At 40.6% G+C, this 25951-nt stretch overlaps 1 long non-coding RNA gene across 1 annotated transcript; it reads left to right on the top strand.

Moving 5' to 3' along the window:
* Window positions 1–3012: 3012 nt before the first annotated feature.
* LOC111247815 (uncharacterized) lies at window positions 3013–5468 on the top strand. The gene is made up of 4 exons (XR_002672272.2): window positions 3013–3135; window positions 3890–3927; window positions 4140–4390; window positions 5163–5468. It is a non-coding gene; the product is annotated as an uncharacterized LOC111247815 (long non-coding RNA).
* Window positions 5469–25951: the final 20483 nt, after the last annotated feature.

Genomic DNA, 25951 nt, shown 5'->3' with positions numbered 1-25951 from the left:
TCAATTGAAAATGTGACTATTGGTTTCAGCTCTGTTGAATCTCTTTCACAGTGTAATTACATTTTAGTATGTTTCTGGTTCGGGAGCCCACTCACAACCTTCGATTCCGGAGCCTCCTTGGATGCTACAGCTTTCGTTATTACAACCAAGAAAGCCCTGAGGTGCGAAGCTTCGAATGTCAGGACATCGAATGTTTTATTTAATCCTGCGGAGCTCGATAGCGCAGCCGGCAAATTTAACCACAAAAAAAATAAACCATTACATTTCGGCATTATAGACTCTTCCTCTTTCTCCAATCCTTCTAGATCTGAAAACGACATGTACACAAAGCTTGCGAAGTACTATTTAATCTCGATTGATCGGATCAATCCCACGGTCGCCTGAGGCTTGCATGATCACAAAATTAGAAAGCACAATTTACTCGCAGTTGTGTTGCATTGTTCCCTGATCATTCTTGTACACAAACAGAGTAATTCTACTAATGTTACTTACTCAACAAAATTTAAGCTTCATAGATTCGCATCAATTTTTTTTTAGTATGTAAACACCGAACTACAAGGTCGCGAGAAATTTGCCGTCTTTGCATAATCCTCAGAGTCAACTTACTCGAACTTGAGTCAGCCAAAGTTAACATATTGGCCGATTATTTGGCCACATCGTTCGAACAACTCCTTTATTCCACTTTTCGGCGGAAGCATACAATTTTTGTCGTCTCTGTTATGAACCAAGATCCAGCAGTTTAATCCTGCTCCACCGCAATATGAAAACCCCTTCAGGTGTTCCTAAAAAATACTAATTACCTGCTTCCGGCCTACTACAGGATTACTGTTCATCATTCAACGTGTACCCAGTTCCGAAAGATTACTCAAGACTGGCGATGTAAATTCACTCCGGTTAATTTGCTTTCAGTTGGGTTGATTATCATCTGACCCAGCTAAAAATGTAAAATTAAGTTTTTGACTGTTACGTAGGTGGAGGCATTCGATACGTGTCCGAGCGATTGTTTGGGCGAACGTCGGAAAGAATTTCCTGTACCTTATGGAGTCTTAGGGGCAGATGTTTGTCCGTTATTTGAACGATTACGTTCCATCTAATATCCAAAACTTTTGAAACCCTAATGATTAAAAATTCTATTGGTCCATTGATGATAAACCCGCATGAAATCAATTAAATAGCACCTACGGAGTTGCCTGTTAATGTGATTAGAATAGACTGCAGTTTTCGCTTAGTATATTTAGAATTGTATTTTACCGACTATAGGGGAAATTTAAATGTGCGCAAGAAGTTTTGCAAAGGCTTTACGGATCGTGATATTGTGATTTGACATTGTTGCCTCCTTCCTTGAACATCGGGGTGTCCGAGTTTTGATATACCTTCGAAAGGCCAATTTTAAGGCCAATATTTTTCATGTTTACATCTTAATGGCAGATCGATCCAAAAGCATAGTCACCCTTCGGATCTCTCTTGTTGTGAGTAGGCACGGATGTAGTGTTTTTACTCGAATATCATTTAGCTTTCAAGCTGAAATGACGCGCTTTGGTATAAATAAACTTTTTGACTCATGGCCGAGGGAGTAAGCGTACGTACGTTTTTGAATAGTATGCGATGCCTTCATTAGAGCATTATAGGAATAGAAATTTCCAGAGCCTTGATCACACTCTATTTTCACAGTTAATCTACTGCACCGTGAATTTTTGGAGGAATTCTGTTCGGATTTTGTAGTCACTTTGAGGATGACCTCATCAGTTACGTACAGGCGAACGTAAAGTACACAACAGGGTAAATTACGGTTCACGCTACCAGCTGTCTGTCAGGCCGTATCACAAACCGGGGCAACGTAAACTGACGCCAACTCCATTGATTGAGCTTTGTGCGGTGCAAATTTGTGCATAATTTATAGCCCCGCTGTTGTTGTTTACTCCATCTCATTTACCTCCTGGAAGCTTTTCGACAGTCCTGAAGAAGGGTGCTTTGCTCAAGCTTTCCGACGGTTGGTATCATAAGCAAATCTACATTTTCGTACTTAGCAGACGTAGATGGAAGTTTCATTTTTTAATAGCAGTAGTATATACTTATGTAATAAGGCTGCAGTGAAGATCGCCGTACCAGAAGGTGTTGTACCAGAAGATGGAAACATGGCCGTTAAGGAGTGGGCAATATAGTTGAGTTTTTCTCGTGTTTTAGTAGCCCAGCCGCAGGATTTGTGTTTTCTTAAAACAATCGCGTACGTGACCACCCTCCGCAGTGTTGCATTTTCTGCATTCGTGAACAACTGTTTCCAGAAACAGCTGCGGCTCATTGGCAGATCCGGAGAAAGCCTCAGTTCGGCCTAATTATTCTGAGCCTACGATTCGTTATAAAAAAAATGGTTAAAGGCTTTTAAGCCACCCTCATAGCAAATCACATGTTATCGTTTTCAGACGTCGCTAGCCGTGCTTAGGTTGCACATAGTTCCTTGTACGAAGCGTACGGCAGCGTGTACGTTATGCACGTCTGATAAGAATTATACATGTGGAAAAAGCTATGATGACTATAGAAGATACGTTTGCATCCATTAAATATCGACCCTATATGCCAGAAATACAATATTTTGTAGATACTCTAACGGCTAATGAAGTGGCCTTTTGAAATGGACGTTCACTTTTGAAGTGTAATCACCTAAGCTTTTTAGTTCCATAGCGAATTATCATAATTGGCAGTGCTGTTTATTTGGTCAACAGTGATAATCGGAGGCCGATCGTACGGGAAAGTAGGCCGTTCCGTTTTAACGGCTAGCACGTACGCACATGCGTTGCGAGCGTGCCGTTAGAGACAGTCTTTGATCGTTAGAGACAAACAATAGGAACTTGCGATGATCTTACTTCATTGTGTGGGCAGAGACAAAAGCCATGCTGTCGAAGTATACGACCTCGCTTACCAACTCTGAATCGAGACGATAAATATTATATAGAGCGAATTTCGACCCGGGCAAGGCCCGTTGATGAATCAAATTGAAAACAACGTTGCACGTTCTGCAAAATAGAACACTCAATTATGATATAAATTCGACAGACGTCTAACTAGCAACTTCAACAAACAGCTGGAACGTTGTACGTATGCGAAACAACGATTGTGTCGCGAAACAATAAGAATAAGGTAAGAATGGCTAAACTTATAAATATAGGTACTCGAATTATGGTAGGCTACTTCTGCGGGACATTTTGTCTCTGCTTTTTCCGAGTTCCTAGTTTAGCTTAGTGATGACGACGAGGAGGGTGCCGTGACAAATGGCTTCCTATTGAAGTGGGACCAATCACTTGGCGCAAATCCGTCTCCTAGAATCCAACTGGTGCGCTGTATTAGAGGGAATGATGTGGCTTGTCTTCCTAAGCTGGCCATGTGTCAGTTCTATTTTCCGTCGACCCTTGAAAAATCAGTTGCTAGCAGAAGTCTCCCGGCTTCTGCGATCAACTTTCGGTAGCAGGTTGTTTGCATTGTACCACATAACTACAACATCGGTAGATCTCCTAACTGACTCGAAAATAAGCTAAAGCACTAATTATATAAAGTGAGCATTTTATTATGTATATTTTCTGTGAAATAGCAACCATTTTCCATATAAGGGGGGTCATTTAGTTAGGATGAGTGAAATCGATATCCAGCTGATACTCATCCTATTTAGAATTTAGTATGGTATCTGAGCTTTTTTCGCTAGACTAGAATGAGGCCATATTGAGTCAATAATAGCGAACAATATGAAAATAGTTTAGCAATGGCATGGCAACAGGGGCAAGCGCAGGGCTTTGGGCAACAGATTGCAAGTTTCTCTTTCTTTAATTCTTACCGATAAATTACCGATAAACCTGTTAAGCTTGACAATAGATAACCTATGTTCCTATACACTTTCAAGTTCTTAGGCGAGTTCAAAGGCATGTCGACAACAATAAGGTGGGTTTTGCGTGAATGGCACGTTCTTTTTTTGGCATCTGTGGATTGCTATGTATATATTTGTTTTACCTACAACACATTACGACATAGTTCTCGATCTAATAGGATCTTTTGATGTTCGCCAAGTGGTGAGAGATAAGTAATCGGGCGTTGGAGTTTCCTTTCAGGGCAACAGACTTGTACATAGTAACAAGCTGTTTACCACTTTCCAGTTTGGACGAATAGAGTGTACACAATCGAACTTTCATCTTCGCACGGGCAATGCATTTTCGCCTATATAACTATGGGTCGTATAGGACAACTTTCGTCACACGCGCCGAACGAGTTCCTTGTAATTTCACTTATGCTCCTTTCAATTGAAAGGGGTATCGACAATGACGGTCTTGTCTTGCATCATCTATGGCCCCGGTCTGTTCTATCAGATAGAAGTAAAGAATATTTTGATCAATGCTGAAAGGAACGCGTAAGTCGAGTACTTATAACAATAATACATAGACGCTCTTGTTCATAACGCCTAGTCTCATTAGTAAGACGAAACAACGTTTCCCGCCTACATTTAGTGTTGGCTGTAGCTGTTCTGATAAGCGTAAACACCTTAGGCTGCTAAAATCAATATATGACTGGGAGGGCTATAGTGTTTGATTTGTTCTAAATCTTTCTAGTATTCTAGGTAGTCAACATGCGTAGGCCTGTAGATGCGTAGGTGTCTGTCTGTCCTATAAAGTGAAGCAGCCAAACGAGTTACCGTAACAAATCCAAAATAAATAAATGTTCATATTTATGCGATTAGAGCGGGGTCGAACGAGCCTGTAATATGTCAAACCCCACATTCAAGTAATTTCTAAGCTTTATGACACTTTTCAAGGGCTGCCAACTGGTTGGAGTAGTGTCGTATATGACCGTGCTGAACGTGAGGCTCGTAATCTTAATGCTGACGAATTATAGGCCTTTTTTTTGTTTTGTCTTAAAGGCGATTGGCGTTTATGGGGTAAGATCAAACAAAACAGCGAAATTCCATTAGCCGTATCATTAGCCAAAGAGTATCGTATCAATATTTCGCTCCGGTTTTCGAACCCAGCTCAATTAAGTCAATGCATCTGGATGCATCAAATTATATGCCAACTAGCGATCGTTCGAAGATGAATTATCCCTCTTCATTGCTCTTCGTTTCTAAGATCTTATCTGTTGATAATCAGATGTTACCAGTCACTGAAGAGCACTTTTTTGTCCTACAGGATCGTTGTCATTCAGCTTAAAAAGTTTATCTTCACGGTAAAAAAAGAAGGGAACGAAATGACGGCTGCGACGTCGACTTTTCGTCGGTGTGAAAGAGCTTATCATCCTGGTTGTTATTGGTTACCCCCACCCCGTACTAGGCAAAGAAGCGATATAACGCGATAATCAGATTTAGCAGTTTTCGAACACCGAACTCGACACAAAATTTTGTAATCCTAATGAAATTAGGACAGCTTTACAACATCTAAAAGAATGTCAGGACAGCACATTACGCTTGTGCATAAGAAGATTAATAAATTAAAAACGGTCAGCAGGACACAAGAACCACTATAAAAACTCGGCCTAATATATACACTTAGCGATAAACTGAGGCAAAATATCCAGTTGTATGAAGTGTTTATGAATTTAGTGGCTATGAATATATTCAAATAATGCCGAACTTCTCAGCGAAACGTGTCACCTGCGTCGTGTGGTGATGACAACGGCTGCTTGTATCGGAGTTTAACCGGCACCCCCTGACCAGCGTAGGATCTCGTTAGAAAGGCCGCAGCTTTCAGCTATTTTTTCGGTGACATCATAACGGAATGGGTTTGCATCTTACTTACATCTTTTATGCGTTTTGAATATAGATATAATTTTGTCCACCTTGTCGCTACGTGTCTACTTCCGTACGTGCTACAATTCACAACAGCAGCAACAGATCATCAAAGCGTATATAACGTGAAAGCAATACGTTACCCACGAACGCCAAGCAAAGTCTGTATGCTATTCTTTAGGTCAGGAAAAAATAGGTCACTTCTTGTTTTGCCGTGCACGGATGTACCGTTGTACAAGTCACCATTCTTCCTCTTTGTCGCTTATTATTTTTTATTTATTTTGGCAAAAACAATAAGGGCATATAAAATGCCACTTCGAAACTTCTTAGCCCGTTGTGTTAAGTGGTTTTATTAAGAGTCCGAAAAAGAACAAGCACCGTACCGGGTAATCACTGTGCAAACGGTGAATGGCTGCAAGCTTTACGTAGTATCTATCGTACGTACCTTTTTTTGACGCAGATTTATGCGCAAACAGCGTTAGTTCTGTATTTCTTTGCGTATTTCTGCGTAAATATTAAGTAGACGCATTTTATCAATGTTCCTGATTCTAAATATATAAAAGATCTGGAATAATATGTACAATAAGCATAGAGTACAGTCAGTTTCTAAAGGGCTAGTGATACTGTTGACTGAAAAGGTAGGCAAGTTATAGGATTCAGTTCACCAAGATTTATTAAATGATTTCAGACAAAAATAACCATAGATCATCTATCTAATAAATGAAAAAGTAACCAGTTTATAAAGTTTGCAGTATAGAAAGTCACTGATAATAGCGGTTTTTCCTTATTTGGCAGCAAGGTTGAGGGGTCCTTTTGCGTAGAAAGACAATTTGAATACGTTGTATTGTCGTTATTCCGTTGTTTTGCAGCCGAAGGGGTCAGTCTTAATCCTCACTTTCAAGAAGCAGCCTCGCTTATAGAAGTAATTTGCTGTCTATAGTATGTTCACTTGTTATAAGAATTACTAGGATTATCGGCGGCTACAATGTGTACCTCAATAGATATTCCAACTTAAAGAAGAAAAGTAAAAAAAGCAGTGGGATGTCTTTCGTCATATCGAGTTCGGTGGGTGCAGTGTTCCGGAGCAAGGTTAAACATCTGGGTTGTATCGAGGAACGATAAGGAAATCGTTTGTCAAAAGCCGAGCGAGTCAGGTCACAGGAACTCTCTATGGCATCTTCTAGCGGTAATGGCAACTGAGGATAAAGTAAATTGGTGATATAAATATAGAATTTAGTTAGAGTGGCTAAGCTCTAATTGCTAACCGATCTGCGTATACCCGGGACGTTCAAAAACAACAATGTGAGCCTTCCTCCTGGTCGCTTCCTGTGCCTAAAATAAAACGGCGTTGATCATTTTTTTTTTTTTTTTTCATCTAGGAATAGCTTGTGCGTCAGTGACTAGTCGTGCTTGACTAATGATGCTTTTGACGCCGCTTTTGGTGGATCTCTACGTTCGCTGTTTGAGTTAAATATTGCCTCAAATGGTTGGTTCTGAGCACGACAAGGCATTTTCATCGCCTAACGAAATCAGGTTACGCTTCGAAGTCGTGAACATGAACCGCCTGCTTATAGACACTATATATTCTGCATTCTATGTTTCATTCAAATAGGGGAGCAGCGGAAAGCTACACCAGACTAATGTCTGGCGTAGCTTTCCGCTGTTGTTCTGTTTAACATTGGATCAACTTTCTAGCTTTCAACTGACACAGCGTATCCTGTCGCAAATTAAGCGTTGAAGGGGCAAACACATGTCGTGGTAGATAACATCCATTTATATATATATATATATATATACACATACAACTCTCGAGAACCAAGCTGAATTATTGGTGTGCGTTTTTCTATAATATGTTACTCAATAGTCGTATATGTTCATCAGGTACCGAAATCAGCTACAAACTACGGGCTAGATGATTTTCTGTGTTTTGAATCTTAAGCAGTAATGCTGGCATGTCTATCTAATCGCTCGCGAAACATCGGACCGTGCCGACATTTTTGCAGTAAATGCCAAAGAACCTCGTACTACACGGAACTGCTAGCGGCCGTACCTAGCTGCGTAGGTAGCAAATTCCCAAGGGTGATTTCTGAAACGACAGGAATCATCCAACCCGTGCCTGTGGCAAGGCCAGATTGGATTACAAAGCAAAAAGCATACAGAAGAAAAATCCGGCATGCGTGTCGCTAGTTGTAAGGGTAAACCCTTAGAATACTGACCACGAATCAGGATCTGGCCCCAAGGGGCAGGATGATTTGCGCTGTTAGCACACCTGCGCTGTGGTAATTCGAACGCCAGCAAACTCTGCAAAGCGATACCACTTTAAGCGAAGGTACCGCACTGAGTTAATGGTCTGGTGACTTTCCAGTGATCCTCTGCGTGCTGTGTACGAGATCGTTTATACAAAATCAAGATTGGATTTCCGCCTACAGGGATACTGTTCACGACTGAAGAACTGTTCAGCGGCATCAGATTCAGCATGTGACGCGGAAAGAAGACTCGATTGAGAAATGGGTTTGTGACAAAGAATGTAGGGCTAATTTCTACGTTGCCGAAACTGTCAATAGAAATTCGTGGCAAATTTAAGGACCTAACTAAAACTATCTGAACCCAATTATAAGACTCGATAGGCTCATTATCATTTCATTCATCCGACGATAAAACATACGCTACAGGTAAGCGGCTACGTTTTTGTTTTCGGACAGTACAGCGACCACTATCTAGGGCATAACGTGCAATAAAGCGACCGACGGCGAACATGCTTTTGAACGGCTGTGTTAAATCATTGGAGAATGACTAATAACAGGCCCGGTTATTTACCCATTGCATCATCGCTGCCGTTTATTGTCATACAGCCAAACCCACTTGCCGGAGGGCAAAAGTTATGCCGGTGCTTCTGATTTCGATTCACTGCATGGATGCCGTATCGATCGACGGCCTCCGACGTAAACACGTTAATTGCCTTGATGAATCTATTACGTGACGCTCTCAAAAACCTGGTGCGATCACTAGACGTCAGTCACGCGAGCTACAGTATTACACTGAACGTACTCTATTGTGGCTACGGCATCGAAGGTTTGGAGACAAAGCAAAGCTAAGCTGGAAGATCTAGTTTTTCGATTTAAATATGACAATGATTTTCAACGCTAGCTAGTTTAACACACAATCCGTGCTCATGACACTAAAGGGCCTCGAAGTGTTTGAAAGCTCTTATACTCAGAACGAAGTTTAGGCGGCGGTATCATCAAGCGTTCCTTTCGATTTAAGGGACAATACGCATAAGGATCAGCTGATGAGCGCAAACCACGCGAACAGTCTGTCATTAAGCAACAGAGGAGAAGTGTCTAGAGGTAGCCAAAAAAGTCAAAGCCTTGATCTTCTACCCGTTTCGATATGCTTAACACCGCAAGAAAGCGTCACTTATTCAGAAAATACGGCTGGAGGCAAAGAAGGAAATTCAAAGAGGTGCCACAGGATTAAACCCTAAGTATCGATCATGACCACAACCGACTGCCAGAGCCGATTTATTTACGACCGGTCACCTCGGGTAAAGCGTGAACTTACGGTGGCTGGCGCGGTAATATAGAAATTCCGGTTGCGATAGTATTTTTCCGTAAGGAAACGTTCCCTCGAGCGTCACTGTGCAGTGCGGGTTTCTTAAGCCACAAACGTTGTCCAGTATGTTTTGCTAATCAACATGCAGGAGGAGGTCAACGCTGGGCCGCAACCGTATCGAGTATGCAACAGTCACAAATCGGCTGCGCTTTTGTTGAGTGGTCAGCTTGACATTGGAAGGCCGTTCACGAATGTCCTGATTATGGCATCGACAATGTCTACTAACTCTATATCAACGATAGCCGTGACAGCATCGGCAGGCATTGTTTGTGCCGAAATATGCCGTGCATTCCTCGACACCGAAATTACGCTCACGTCTATTATGTCACCACTCATATGCTGGATTTTCAACTTAACATTAAATCCTTCAAAAGGTTTCTCCGCTTCGATCCGCATTAGTATCGTCTTGCCAGCAGCCTTGACGACGCAAAAAGCGTCCAGATCTCTGCCTATGCATATGATTTCTGAGTGGATCCGAGTTGTAGTTGCCTGCCGGATATCACTCAGACCATCTCAAACTCTTGCCAATTGATGCTATTTTGATCACTCTAATCCCCGAGCCAGTAACTGTGCTCGTGGATATGAATTACTTTAATAGTATTGTGTACAATAGAGCGCTAAACACGGTTACAGATGAAGCAGTCACCACTAAAGGCTGTCTTGCATGGCCTATTTCGGGCTGAGGTGACACAGGAAACAAGCCACTCTGTCTAACCAGCTATCCTGCTGTTGCGTCTAAGTCGGCACGAGACAATGAGTATCCATCCATTCAGGGTTACGTCTATAATAGGTCTTTCTACATTAGGCAAGTAAATAGTCATAGTGGCGTTATATGGGTCACAGACCGGATTCTAACAATCGTACTGTGCTGTAGAGGGTAAGCTAGGCCGAACATTAGGTAAGATATAGTCGACTGAGCCAACCCAGGGTAAGCGTTTTGCCGGTAAACTAATATCGGAGAGGAACGGTGAGCGACAGTTTAGTCATTTAGAACTCACTTCGTTTACCTTGTTCGTTAACAGCGACAGGCGGCTGCGAGTTTGAATTAGGCTCATGAACGGACCGCATTTAAAATATGATGGGAAAAACCTACTTGCTGTCAGCTTCTCCATTCATACCTCATTGCTATAACGGTCGTCTATCACGGAGCCAGTTTCATTGACATTGTTGTTCGTTGTTGTTTCTGCATCAGTTACGCGCGCTCATCGGTGAAGGCCTTCAATATTAAGCGCCTGTCTAAATTCAGCCGAGAACTTTCCTTTCAAAATTTAATTCCAACTAACATAGAAGAAGCGCAGTACTATTAATTTTAGCTGTCCGCACGATAATAATAAAGATATTTACAGAAAGTTGCATGATTAACTTCTAAGTGACGTATTCCACAATGGCTCCTGTTTATCTTCTAAGTGAAATGTCATTCATATCGAGTGCTACAACATAATCCAATGGCGAGTTCCCTCCACGTCTCCTGTCTTTATGCAGACTCTAAACTTATTTAGCTACCGCGATTAGTAGTAGGCGATAACTGTTTAAGTTGTTGTTTTTTCGATATTACTGAAGTCATAGTGGCTTTGTATCATGAAGGAACGGCAGATTAGTGTCTGCTCCTCCTTTTTTCATGGTTCCAGTACGACTGATGTTTAAATATGGAAAAAGTGAGAATCGCTTGACGCAATCATGCGATTATTAATAATCTTCGTTTTGCCTTATTAGGTCGCATTGGGTAGTAAATCAACGTAAGTCATTTTTATAATTATCTTATAATCAGGACGGAAGCTACGTCCTTCAGCTGGTAAATATCGGCTTCGAAGTTCTCAGAAAACGAACAAATTTGCACGAGATTCGCCAGTGACAGTTGCGGGCTCTCAGCTAAAAAAGCTTTACCTCAACATAAGTCAACAATGTTGATAGAGCTCCTCGATCACTCGCGAAATGCCACCTGAGGGACAAAAAGATAACAACAGGTATTTTAAGCTGTATACTTACATTACTTTTGAACAACTGGCACTTTTTAGTCCCGTATTGGCTAATATTCTTTGTAGCGTGTTATGGACTAAGGTAAAAAAAAAGACGCTTGGTAGGCAAGAATGAGAACCTATATCGTTCTTTACTGTACAAAATCTACATTGATTTATTTTTTGGTACATTGTCATCATCTGCATTGGACCAGACACAGTTTTACAGCAACTTTGAAAATTTTGTGAAAAATAATCCTGACCGACAAAATAATTATAATTATCGGATAAGTGAGTCTTCATAGCTTCTAGCTACTCTGTAAACTTAGAATGCCTTATTAATATTCAGGGGTGGCAGTCCCTGAACTACAACTTAGCATACGTATGAGCAAACGATAGCTGGTGTCATGTGCAAACCCTATTAGTGGAGACGTACCTCATATGAGACTATCTGAGAATATCTCAGCGGATTTAATTTCAGCCGAGGTTCCTTTTTTTTTTCTAAATGTAGCTCCTACATGTTATATTCCGCATTTTCGTTCATCGACAACACCGCCTGGTCGTTATGAACATGGTCCATTTTATTAGGTTTGAAATTTATTTTTCTAGGTACTTGTCACTGTTTCTGCTCCTTCCAGATAATTTCCGAGACTCAATTATTACTACCTTAGTCAGGGTATGTATTTTAGTAACGAAATACGATTTGGAACTTTTTTAAGTGATAATGCTGATCTCGCGAAATGTACGAACAGAGACGCACCGCTTGGTTTGTAGAAGTCCGAATGGGTAGAGAAATCTGTTTATGACTACGCAAACAATAAGTACGAGATAACGACCGCTCTGCAGCGATGCAGTTCGGGGCTTACAAACGGCACAGTTAACTAACCCATGTAGTCATTTTGAATACGATACATTTACGTATTAGAACATATGTAAACGTCTGCATCCTTCAGGTTACACTTTATATAGCAAATAAGGCAACGTTCCCTTAATTAGGATCACAAAGATCTGGCAAAGAGTGATTCCTCAAAAGCTAATGAAATCTATCGAAAATAGTGCATGTGTGTTTACCTATTGCTAAATATAGCCCCAGCACAGTTCGAACCCAATTCGTAAGTTTGTTGGTGTCATAAAGTTGTACAATCACTTAAGTTCTAATAACATCGTTTTCGTGGTATCTAAAGCGAATGTTGAGAAGAACGTTTGCTGCTTTTAAACCTGTCGGCTGCTGGCGATAGTGACATTGCTCATCTTATTGTTAAACTGTTTTCGGTGTGGGCGTAGAAGCGGCCACTCCGTCGGCTTGCTTGTCCTAGCTAGCTTATCGAAAAGATGGACGTCCATAAAGGACGCTTTAATCAGTTGTCCTTCGTACTGATGCTGCACCATCAGCATGTTTCAAAATAGATCGACGTGCAAATAACGCATCTCGTGCCGTTCGAGACCTTTTTTATTAAAAATTTAGCCTACTTTTGTTTTGCCCTCTACCGTCTCTATCTATTATCATAGCAGAAGACAGTGTTGTAGTATCCAGTGGCTGTATAAACTTTAGCTGCTTCATAGCAATGAGCAAGTCCTATTTAATTACTTTGTATAGACGATTTTCTCATCTAAATTTTAAAATAGAGAGCGTGTAGTTATAGTCACATCCATAGACCAAATAAGGCAAATGTGTCGTTCCCTCAATTTTGTCTCAGTTTGTATTACTGTCATTTTCTACTTATATTTGATAAATTAATATAAAATCTAAATGCCGATCATTGAGATCGTATTTAGTTCATATCATCTCTACAAATTCTGTAAGTTACCCATGGCAACAGAATGATACCGAAGCCATTAGTACACACACGGATGCTTTATGATACACTCTTGTCAGGCTATATCTACGTATCTCCCTAAAACATTTGATAATAAAAAAAAAAAAAAAAAAAAAGCCTAATCCTAGTAATGGACTTTTAGTTTTGATCAACACCGTAAATGTTTCATTGTTAATAAAAAAGAAACTGCAATCCATGTATGCGTCTATGTCTGCATACAAGTTAGTAATAATGCGAACAGCGATCAAAAGCATACTCTACGACTAGAGCTAAGCGCAATGGAGGGCCATTCTCTGGACAGTTTTTACGTTGCCGTGTAACATAGGTGGGTATTGGCTGCAAATTCGATTCGTCACTATTTTTAATAGGGGTGCTTACCAAGTAGGGGGTAAAACTCCTGGAGGTGAAACTTTTACGACATGATATGTCAGATAGTATGGTTACACAGCGCAGAAGCGCCTCTGGAATGCTTCTGATTGAATCAGATTGCTCTATAGATGTATCATTTTCTTGCCGTTTGATTCGTCGCCACAAGTTTTTACGATAGTTTTTCTGCTCGTATTTAGGTTGGATGTACTGTTCGTTGAATGTAGAGATGATGAATTCTTATCGCAGCGCGTGCCGTTTTCCCTCCTACAATGGTCTGAAATGAAGGCTAGCATACGCTTCGTGCGTGCCGGCGTGCTTACAGGTGTTACGTCTTATGAATTTACTTCGAATGGGCAGCATCTGGAAGGATTCTGAACAAAGAACCGGTTTACCAAGTTAGTTCCTCGGTAATTTCTTTGAAAAGGAGCATAGCTTTTTTTAGGTTATACTATGTCATAAACGTTGTGTGTTATTCTGCAGAAGTTGCGTCCTATCCATTTGTCACTGTGTCAACGTTTCGTTTCATACCGGCATTATGTATTCCCACTATATAAACGAGACGTATAGACTGGAAAACTTTGAAATAGATTCGATGATGCCGCGCGTAGGTGCTGTTGATAAGTTGCATTCAGTCAAAATGGTAAAAACGACAGCTTACAGTAGGTAAGGGCCTGCTTCGAGTCAGGACAAATCTAAATCGTATCTCCGAACTATACGAGTCTGCAGTGAGCAGATCTTGTTCTTCTAATCCAGAATATCATTGCCTATATAGAATATGATGGTGATACATTTGTAATAACGAAGGCAAAATCTCAATCACTACATTGTTTTTCCTCAAAAGTATGTATACGTAAACTTTTCCGTCGGTAATTGCCGTCAGCATTACTTTAAATTGATTTTTCTTTAAAATTAGCTGTATCGTACGCTAGGCAGTTTTAAGTGGGTTCGAAATGCCATTTACTATTCCTCGTGTGAGCAAGTATAACGTCATTCTCGGTCAGGCAAGAGAATTTTGTCCTGCACAACAGCATCCTGTGCTGTGCAATCTGGGATTCATGATATCATCATCATCATAATCATCATCATCATCGTCGTCGCATTGTAAAACAGGTAGAATCACAAGGACAACGCCGGGACTTAATGAAGAACGTTTAGTTTTTGCGTCACATACTTGTCAATGTTCCGTATGTTTGCTGGAAGCAGACCGTTGTTATTTCTTCAATTCCTCTAGCATAACGCTGTTTACTATCCTGAGTGCGTCTCCAACGACCGCCTACCTTGTAGATCTGATCAGAAATGCTTGTCAACTTTTACCGTCAGTTCTAGTTTAATCAGACAACTATTTCTTGTTCGCTTGTCAAAATCAAAGTAACAGCGATATCTACCTACCTGATAAAAAAGAGGAAGCAATCGATGCTCGAATGGATTTCAGCTCTTCAGCAGGTCCGAAATGAAGGCGATCGCGCCGGCCTCATTTTGGATCGGAAACACGCCGAAGATAACGGACTCGGTCGTTGTCGCGACAGAATACATTTCCACAGCCTAGGTCAATTAAATGCATCGCTCGAGATCTGCTATTTTGGTGTTTAACATCAGGTGAGGCGGGGAACCAACGCGCATGTAATTAGGAATGTACGTTTTACTCAAACACAGTAATAACTCGATCAGACTTAGTAATAACACCTCGCTTAGTGAAATCGACCTAATCCATTTTCGCTAAATTGAGCCTAAACAAAAAAAGAGCATTGTAAGGTTGAAAAGGACCAGGGTGGTGTTAGGCTACGGAAGCTCACAAAAAGGAATCGTGCAAGAAATCAAATTCACGTTGCGTGAAATCGTACAGCTGTCTATATGAAGCTCTCTACATCTATTTAGTGGAACAATTTTAAAATCATGTAAGGTATAATAACGATAGTTGGCTTCAGATTAAACACACTCGCCTTACTGTTTATAGTTTAAAATAAGCTCATTGAGCTACACAGACACGCATTCAAATATTGATCATAAGCTGACCTTCGAGACCATTAGGTATTATAAGAGTGGTTTCTATTTTCCGCCATTCGATGCCACCCCGGATACCGGATTCTTCTATTGCATGCGCCATAATCTAGCTAATGCCTGGCCTATGGCAATGGTGTACTTCAATGCTAATGGCTTCAACATACTCTCATTTGTTGAGGGTTCCGTTTATAAAAGACTGATTCTTTACGCCTTTTTCTCATCATTGGTATATTCGCTACAAAATGTTTCAGAGAACCCAGTGCAGGCAATTTTCCAGGGAGCGTACTGTGCGTACGCTTGTCTAATAGCTTCCGTCATCTTTCGTTTGGACTGCTAAACACCACCTCTTCTAAGGCCTTTAGCATTTCAGTTGAGCTTTTTAGAATAATTGCATCGACGGTAAAAGCCTCTTTGTCCGGTATTTTGGCCAACATTTTATGGGTCCCACCAGCTCATCTGAGAGCCATTGCAGCTGCTATGATTAATGCCGTTATAACATTTTCACTCTTCAGAACTTCTCAAGTATAGAATGGCTGACACTATTTGACGGTCGGAGCAAGTGATGCAAGGTCGCGCAACACCGTGTCACCTCACGAAGTACCGAAAAACATGTACTTCTAATGATTTGTTTTGTGAAAAATTTTCCGGAAGATATTAAAACAAATATTTGTGCTAGAAGTAGTTATCAGCAATAGTTGTACAATGGCTTGAAAAAGCTGGTGATGTTAGATTAAATGGAAGTGTTTAGCTTACACATGGTACCTATTACATTGTCAAGCTAACAGTGAGAAGACCATTTGATCTAAATAGAAAAGTCGAAATGGTTTCTTTTCAAAGAAATGATCATTTGAAATTTATAGACGGATGCGAAAAATCATCACGACCTTCCGTTGACGACAGCAGGTGTTATCTTTTCCGCCGCGCTAGTAAGGCCTAGAAAGAGCCTGACAAAAAAAAAAGTCAACATAAGTAAGCCTTGGTGCTGCAGGGAACATAAGGCGTTCGTCTTTGCTCAATGGACTAATCCTATATGTGCTGTTTTACAGACTAAAATAAAAAGGAACGGTAGTTACCAATTTTCATGCACAATTGTGCACACAACCATATTTGTAAAATAAAAGGTTAGGTTATTCAATATAAGATGTAAATTACCTTTAGCTCTATGGCGCTATATTCTAACGGTGTCACATTGTGTGTCACTTTCTGTTCCATGGATGTACTTGTACTATTTGAAATCGGCAAAGGATCTATTGCTAGAAGCGCCACGAGCTGTTGGTATGGACAGACTTGAGAAGGACATGTTGAAAGAGTCCTGTGGAAGATACCCGAGTACGAATAACGAGCGACGGTAAAAGCGTGCCCATTGTGAAGCCCACGACTGTTAGCACTCAGATTTAACGTATGTAAACACATTACACACTCTCATTCAAATAGGTTAGGTAGAAAAACTAGACATAGGCGTATCGCACGAATGCGCGCGAAAATGAAAACGGGTTTTTCGTTACTTTCACGTTACGACAGTCATTTAAATGGTGCTATATCGTCTCGGTTGTAATTTATAATTAAAAATAGATCGTCTGCACCAATCACGAAGGTTCGCAGCGGTAACTAAACCCGTAAGACATCGCCTTAAAGGAAGTGTGCAGCTGTAAAAGTCTACCGTATTTGCTTTCTGGTGATCTGATGCGTGTGGTCTGCCCTAGCTCGCCAACTACGGCTGTCAGGAATTGGGGCAAATGATGATCGAAATCCCCATTAAACAGCCAAGATTAGCTACCCAAAAAAAGACACTTTGCACGACAACGCTCAATCTCACAGTACAACAACAGCGGTGAGCTACGTCAAATTTATAATGAGAAGCTCACTGTCATCCATTCTACGCACTGCCCAAAAGCTGGCATATTTTTTTTTGTTAAAATTACAACAATTTCTCTATATAAAAATAGTTCGAACCTCAAAATTTGGTCGAAAATGCCCCTTGTGACGTTATATACTCGTCTACCCTAGAGTTTTTATCGTATATAATATAGAACAATTATCGTCCAAATGGCAGATGGTCATAAATAACAATGGTGCATACGTCTACTGAAAAGAAACGAAAAATCCTTCTAAGGCCATTAATGCAAATGATCAGAGCCTTAATATGAAGTTAAATGTTCCTTGATTTCTAGAAAAGGCAATGGCCTATCTTTGACAAATCTCTTGCTGTCCATTTTATTATGGTATGTGACCAAATTGTGTTAATCATTAAAAGGAAAGTTAAGGAAAGGTTGTACGCCTTCACCCTAGGTGTCTAGTATAGTATAGTATAGGGATAACAGCACTCGATTGGGCTTCTTTTCGATTAGTTGAGCCTATATTAGTTCAACAGGTTCGATTATATTGATGGCTGAACTAAATACATAGATATCCTTCTAGTATTTTTCTTATTTCATGCGTCGAACCCTTTGAGCTTGTTCCATCGAAGGCAAACACAATTATATGCGCTTTAAACACTGTTATTTCTGTATCAATAGTCTTTTTATGAAAGCACAAAATATCGAAATTACAAACATATATTGTCTAACAGACGACTATGCACTCCAACCTCACTTTGTCCTAAGTACATGCATTTTCGCTACGTACAACATGGGAGAGGCTACCAGTTTCTAAGCTTGTGCCTAATATATAATTGAAGTTATATTGGCCTAGACGTTTCTATTTCCGTGTGTGAGCTGAATCCAGTTCTTCTAATGCTCCTTATTCCTGTCATACTCAAGACAGCCTTATTTTCTTGTGGAACTGTCTCAGAAGAGCACTACGCCTTGTCAACATGCGTCTAGTCGAATTGTATGCGTCGGCCTCTATTGTTGACCGAAGGACAAGGCGGACGAATAAAACTAGAGATGTCAGGCTGGTAAGGCCGGTTGCTAACAACCTGCTGCACGTTGAGTTAATCTAGTCATCAATTCGATGGGTCGCGTTGACACAAATCATCTTCTTTTATATAACCCGTGAGCTTGCATTAAAAAATTTCCTCTGCTACCTCGCGACATATCACAGATAGGGTGGATCATTTGAAGGGCCCAGAATTAAAGTGATATTCACACTAGTTAAATACAATTGTGTAACGAGTTAACAACATCCTAAGGTCAGCTTCATTAAAGAACGTTATTAAAGTTACTGTTAGACATGGAAGGTCGTGCTTGCGAGAACGAAGTTCAGCGAACCAAACTTAAAATTCGATGTTTGGGCTGCAGATAAAATTTCTTTATCGATTTCGAAAATGAGGCACTGTAAGTATTCGAGGTTATGCAACGACTATAACTAGGGGAATTGATTTATTTTTACATTTGAGTTGACTACAGTGCTTTTTCGCAATCAAAAAATCCGTTACTTAACTGGCGACGCTATGTTGTATTATTTTTTTCTTCGGAGAAATTCAGAAGTCTTTGGCATGTGTGCCAGCCTCATTTCTTGGTTCAGACAAAGCTACAAACACATGTGAATACTTGTAGCGATGCCATAAAAGAGTTATTTTTAAAATTATAGTCGTTAGAACAGACATTCGCGGTGGACGCGCATTATATGGATACAATATATTATTCCATCTTGCTGGATAAATTTAAATAATTGAAATAGCATATTTTTAAGTGGCAAATCGATCGTTTACTGAATCACCTTAGGCTTGCTATTTATGTTGCCGAATAGCGGTAACGTTAAGTATTGTTTCTCTGTCGACTAGTACACAGTGAGCCTAGATCTCTGGGTTACCTCGGTCGTGTTATGTGCTTTCCGACAATTGCTTTGGGTGGGCTCTTCGGAGAAGACAATAGCAGACAATTAGGTCTAGTTGATTGCAGTTCGCATCGATAGAATGAATAGAAAAAAGCTGAACGACGGCTCTTAAGCACGAACCCCTGCTGATATATTATTAGTAGTGATTTTTTGATACGTAGAACGGCGTACAGAGCATCACACGACGAGACTACTTTGCTGTGACGAGGGCGACGCAGCTTGCCCCGCTGCATTATTATGATGTTAATATATCACGCGTTAATATATATATATATATATATAGATTTACTGAACAACGTCATAAATATGCACATACATGTTATCAGAAGCTTGACAATTTGCAACAATGTGTAGCTATTGATGGTACAAGACAATTTACATAGTTAGGTTTTTCCAATGCTATCCTATGTTTAGAACAGGCTTCTGATTGAATTATTTCGCCAAGTAGAAAGCTATGTTATAAATATAGAATTGTATACTAATACATCTGGGTTGTGCCGATCAACGATCCTTTTTGTCATTCGTTGTAGAACTGAACAAACACAGCTTTTCTCCCTATTGAACAGTTTTCGTTACCTATCTACCGCGCTTATTTAGTAATTATAGAATCTTGGTAAAATCACCTTCTATACAATGTTTCGATTATCGATCAGTGTATTGACTTTTATGGTTTCCTTTGGTCCGGTGCACTTGGTATGGGGTGAAATTACATCCATCTTGTGCCCAATTACTTTCGCCCTTGTAGCGCCTTAGCGTTGAGAAGTGTTGGCCACACATCGAATCATAGCTTATATACTGCAGTATATCTGCCAAGTAGTTCTTCTTCTTAAACAGGAATCCTACGACGCCTGCGAACAAGGTACCCCATGATCTGGCCTCGGCCAGCAGTTCCGACCTACAAACATCTGCCTCGCGGTAACACATGTCTACTTCTATGACATATGTATTTTGCACTGTATAGGATATCCTCATGTATAGTACTTTGATCCGTATGGATGCCTACGTATAATATTTTGTAGCTAGCACGCGGTACAATTCGGTCCATGTCGTTAGGCCAATGCTAGCCGCAATTGAATGCACCTCAAATGGATTGGATAGGTGGCGGGGCTTTCACCTATAATTTGTTGTCGGGCTTCATAAAATCGGATGCGGTCTCCGATAGTCCATGCATGATTAACGGATTGCGCGTACGTTTCAGTACTTGGGGCTGTTTATGCGATGTATTCGATGCTCCGTTAGGTGTCGCAGGCCAAACAGTCAGGGAAAGACATAGGTGCAACAGTGAAGCTATGAATACGTGGCCGTTTGCGGTTAACAAGCGACTGCACGATCTAGTGAGGAGATAAAGAAGGATCTAAAAAGAAAGAGTTCCACAAAGAAACTGTCCTTCAAATTGATGCTTTTGCGGCCATTGACGATCCTGGAAACGTGTTTCATAGCTCTAAAAGCTGCAAGCGTTATTGACGCTGAGATATGACTTTGGAAGTGTGCTGTCCAACTAGTAGTCAATTATTACCTCTATGTGCTTTATTTAATTTAACGTAAAACCATTGCTAAATGAAATATGTAAATATAGGCCAGATTTTAAATGTCAGGCTTTCGCACGCGTCAGGCTTTTGGCCCTATTTTTTGACCGCAGGGCCTGAAAAGACAAGACTACATTTATGAAATGCAATTGATACGAATACGGAGAATAAGTATTTTTGATTCAGCAAACATACATAAAAATAATAAACGAATTTTTTATGTTTGTTTTTTTCGGCAAAATCCCTTCCTCGCTAAAGTCTAATTATTATTTACTTTTTCTGAATACTCCAACTATGTTTCAATAATGATCATATCAAAGATTATACAAATTGGTTATAAGGTTGACTACTTATGTTATTCAAAACAAACGATTAACACCGGCTTCAGGATAAAGCTCATTTACATGTTCGTTGTTGTTTCGAAGATTACCCTGCATCAGGATATACGCTGCTACTATCGTGACCTTTCCCATGAATAAAAGGCTATCTATAATCATAGTGGCGCGAGGACGGATCAGTCAAGACAGGTTTAAATTATCACTTAACCATGATTGGCCTACGCACTAGATACGTTAAGCACGACATTTACTACACCCGTCCGTTTCCGCAGCTTTACGTAAACTACTACAAAATTATGAACAGGATTTTCGTAGTGAATTTTCATTGCTTCCAAGTTCGGTAACAGTGCTTTCGATACGCTCGATGTGGTGGACCAGAGCATAAACTATGGACACGGATTTTGTTAAATAAACACGGCCAAGTCCATCTAGGGATACCGTAGGGACATCGTAGGTGATACCGACATCTCTTTTTGCCCCCGTCTTCAATATAATAAAACATAAGCATTATCTAAATGTTACGAATTCAACGACACTCTCGACGTTCGATTTCTTTTATTTCATCAGCTGCATCATTGGCACGAAACATTATCGGCTAGAGGACGATAAGCAACAATTCCGTACTACTCGTCGTACGGTTCAATGTATTGATTTTTGTATAAAGATTCCGCGCGTCATTATCCAAGCTAATTACACGCCAGCCACATAAAGTAACCGGCCGTTCGGTACACATACTACCATAAAGAAACACTTCAAACAACCCTTCACACACTTCGTATCACTTCAGTTTCGTCGAACAAAAGCCCAGCGTTGTTGGAAAATTTCTTGAAAATCAGCTTTCTGAAAGATAGTTCGCTTATCGAGTTCTATTAATTCCATTAATAAGAACACCTTCGACTGTAGTAAACAAGCGTTTAACCGCGTCATGTTGAGCCTAGTCTTGCCTTAATACCGTGCGCCAGCTCAACCTGGTCCATAGCTCTAGCTCGACCTATAATAAATTAGAATATACGCTTTTTTTTATTTTGATAACGTCCAAATTTTTTTTTTCGAAAAGAAATGGCGTCTAGTATACGAATTTCAAAGTATTCAGTTAGAAGCGACCTTGAGAGGCAAGCACCTCGATGGACGGTGTATCTTAACACGAATGGCGGGAAACCTTTAGAAAAAGCCCGCGTAAATGCGTTCTGTTATTGGAGTCATGACTTTGTTCTTCCGTTAGCTCTGGCAAAAATTATACTGCATCGAGCCATAGATCCGAATCTAAATGCGTTAAACTGAAAAACAGGCAGAGAGGGCTTTGGAAACTAGTGAAGCGTAACCGTAGAGTGCACCCGTGCAACGTACTCAGCAAGGTTCATTAATTATTTATGTCGAAGGTGACGCAATCATTTCGAAAACTTTGGCCTAAAGGGATGATGTAATTCATTACGGCACGACGACGCTAATATATGTATATATATATATATATATATATATATATATATATATATATATACATATATTAGCGTATATATATACATATATTAGTATATATATATATATATATATATATATATAATGTTATACGGTAAAGCTGAGGGTGTCCGACGTCTATGAACGGGGTTATTATTTTAATAAATGACTTACTTTATCGTAGTGATCTGTATCAGGCAATGAACCCTTAAGGATACCTATTTTGTGCTGCAGAGTCCACAAAAAACGTTATTATTACTATATATTATCATCAAAATTCTAGAACGAGAATTTTTTAGATGAATTTCTAACACTCACCTAATTGATAAAGTTTTAAAAGTTTTCTCGAGCATCTGTTGACACAACTGTCGGTAAGGTATTGTTTGGTAGTTTCTATCATTCCAGTAGACCTGACCTAAATAAAACTAGTTCTAAATAGATGTGCATACTTCCTTAAGATAGAAATTTTCTTTTGAATCCGTCTTACGAAAAAGCAAATGAAACCTTAAATTAGCCCTAAAATTTCATATCTTATAAAGAAAAACAATCGACGTTACGATAGGCACTTTACGCTGTTCGGTACGCTTGCGATGGCAAACGCCAGCACCGTATCCTATAAATTCGAAGCCGTTCTAAAGTAGTCTCTCTACGTAACTGATCAAGAAGTTGAAGTTCGCTTATGAGTGATTCATTGCATTACAGAACTGTGATACACGTATTGATAGGAACTTTACTAACATGCCTCGCCGTCAAGTTACAGGCTAGGTAAAATTCACTGAGCACCTGCACGCAAGCTGCACCTGTCGACATGTGCGAATGGAGCAGGTTGGTAGCATTTTTCGAAAATTAACCGTACGGTTTGACCGAGATCAGCCCTTAAAGCCATCCAAATGGATGAGCATTATAAGAAATATGACGATCGTTTACATAACGTTACGTTCTCAAGTTTTTGTCCTTTAAACGCTGTTCAAAGTTGCTCATCTGTGGTGTACATTTGTAACACTGTTCGTATATGGCTTTCCGCTGCACTCCATTTTTGTATGGATACACTCCGATTCCCTAGGGAAATGCAGATCGCATAGTACAGAACGTAATGGCCGCCGTCGGGAAAATTCTCTTTCGATCCAATTAACTAGCTTATATTTTTATTGCATAAATATATGCCTCGCCTTTAGGCAGAGGTTATTCATAGCGAAATTTTCAGACTGAAGGTGTGTGTGCAATGTGTCGGTTCTACAACACAACTTAACCAGGGTCCTTCGTCAGTAAAGAATTTTTAGAAGAAGGGTAGCTTATTGCAAATTACTTCATGTTGGTTGTAAATAATACTCGGTCTGGTCGAGCGAAAGTTCACGGTAAGACCGCTTCGGATATCTGTTGTGAAACTAATGAGGTTAAATTGCTTACAGCGCATCCGTTATTTAAATCCGTTTTTTGAGGATTTCTGCAATTGACGCATGAGCTGCAGGAGAAAATGGCAAACCGATTACCATCGTATGCATGCTAATTTTGATACCATTTATTTAATGTGCTATAAGATGATAGCTTACCATTGTTCAGTGGTATGACTAACTTTGGTAGCCACTTTCGCTGGCCTTGTACCAAGTGCTTTCATGATATTGAGCTGAGTAAGAGTGAGAACTGGAGTGGAGACTCTACTTGGGTTAAATAGGGACAGAAAAGGATTCTAAGGGTTAACTTGTGCCTTAAAAAAGGACATTGTCAAATCCGTCACGCACCGTTTCGAAATCCCTCTACATTAGCCTCTTTTCCTTCCTGTCTTATTTCTATATCTCGGATAAAGTAGCGTGCCTCTAACCGCCCCACTGATGACATAGAAGAAGAGTCAGACCAATCGCAGGTCTAAGGGCATAAAGATATAGGCCGCGCACCCATGGTTGCCTACAGGTTGCAAAATGTAGGAAGAATGTACCTAATCTGCAGTAATTCCTTTTAGAATCGAATCGTCGACTGAAGCCATAGCTATAGCTCACTACATCTGCATCACCCAAATCATTAGACGTCGCGTACAAGTCATCGAAATGGCCGCCGCTCTCATTTACGATGCTAACAGCTAATAATATCAGCCCGTTTTCATTATCCTAAGAGCTATTCCTTTGAAGATTTGTTATACAGTGCAACCGTCTCAGAAAAGCTATAAGCGGCCCATATATATATATATATCGACCGCACCCGTTATGATTGGTTAACTAATTATTTTTCTAGATTTTTTTTTAGCGAAACCGTTCGTACCGAGAAAACCTGCGTAACGCCTCTTTTGGATGGCTTTCGGGCCTAAGTGCCCTGTTCCGGGAAGAAAAATTAAAACTAGCCTCATTTCTGCCTCCAGTACTGCATCCTGTTGCGCAAGCCTGCTTTGCAACTCTGTTTCACCATCAGGACATTCATATAGTATCTCTCAGACCACAAGTAACAATTCCCATTCACAGAACAGTACCATATAAATCCAGATATAAAAAGTGCGGGTTACATCAAAGCGGGATATGTGCTCCGGCGGCTTTCAATTAACGGAATGCTGTACACAACAGAAACGTGTATAACATTGATGGTAACCATAGGCAAAACGGCGTCAGCAGGACGAGATGTCCTTAATCTCAATTTGATAGCCATATCCTTCAGGGCGTAAAATGGGCCCTTGAGATGAAAGCAAACAGGCCATGCTGTCTTGGAGGCAGCAACATCGACGGTGACGGTGACTCCTTGGTCTTCGACGAAATAGCCGTCGTAGCACGGAGAATGTCAACTGAGCAACTGGTAAAAAGAGTCAATGAGCTGGCGAGTGAATGATGTGTAGAAGGATGTAATAGTCGTCGTGCTTCTTGTGATTGCAGTCGTAGTAGTAGTAGTGAGCTGTACAAGTGTCGAAAAGCGGAGGCAGCTGTCGTGGCGGTCAACTGCCAGGAGGAGGGAAGACTTAACGACTTACTATATATACCACTCTGTACGCCATTGACTAACCGAAGGCTGGTTACTTGACTGACTGGTTAGTAAGCAAGCGGGCACTGCCCCGTTCTCCGGGCATTGTTTGAGGAGCGTTGCTACGGAAAGAGTGCTGCGGTTGATTTTGCAGGCTTTCTCCCGTCCGTTGCTTGAGCTTTGTGGGTGGGGGCTTTGGGTGTGCAAGCAGGCGGTGGGGATAACAGGCGAGGGGAACGTTGCCGTTGTACGGGGGGGAGGGGGGCGGCATCGGCTGTTGTACGTTGCGGGAAGTTAGTGGGTTCTGGAAAGGAGATGTCGATGGTGGAAAGAGGCGTCTATGGAGCGAAAGGCGGCTATTGACGTCATCAGACTCTGAACCGAAAGTGCAGCAGCGTCGCGCCGG

The sequence above is a fragment of the Varroa destructor genome, unplaced genomic scaffold, assembly GCF_002443255.2.
Source record: "Varroa destructor unplaced genomic scaffold, Vdes_3.0 BEIS01000003.1, whole genome shotgun sequence".
Classification (NCBI taxonomy): Eukaryota; Metazoa; Arthropoda; class Arachnida; order Mesostigmata; family Varroidae; genus Varroa; species Varroa destructor.
The sequence above is the reverse complement of the archived record's forward strand: the minus strand, read 5'-3'. Positions and strand labels throughout refer to the sequence as shown.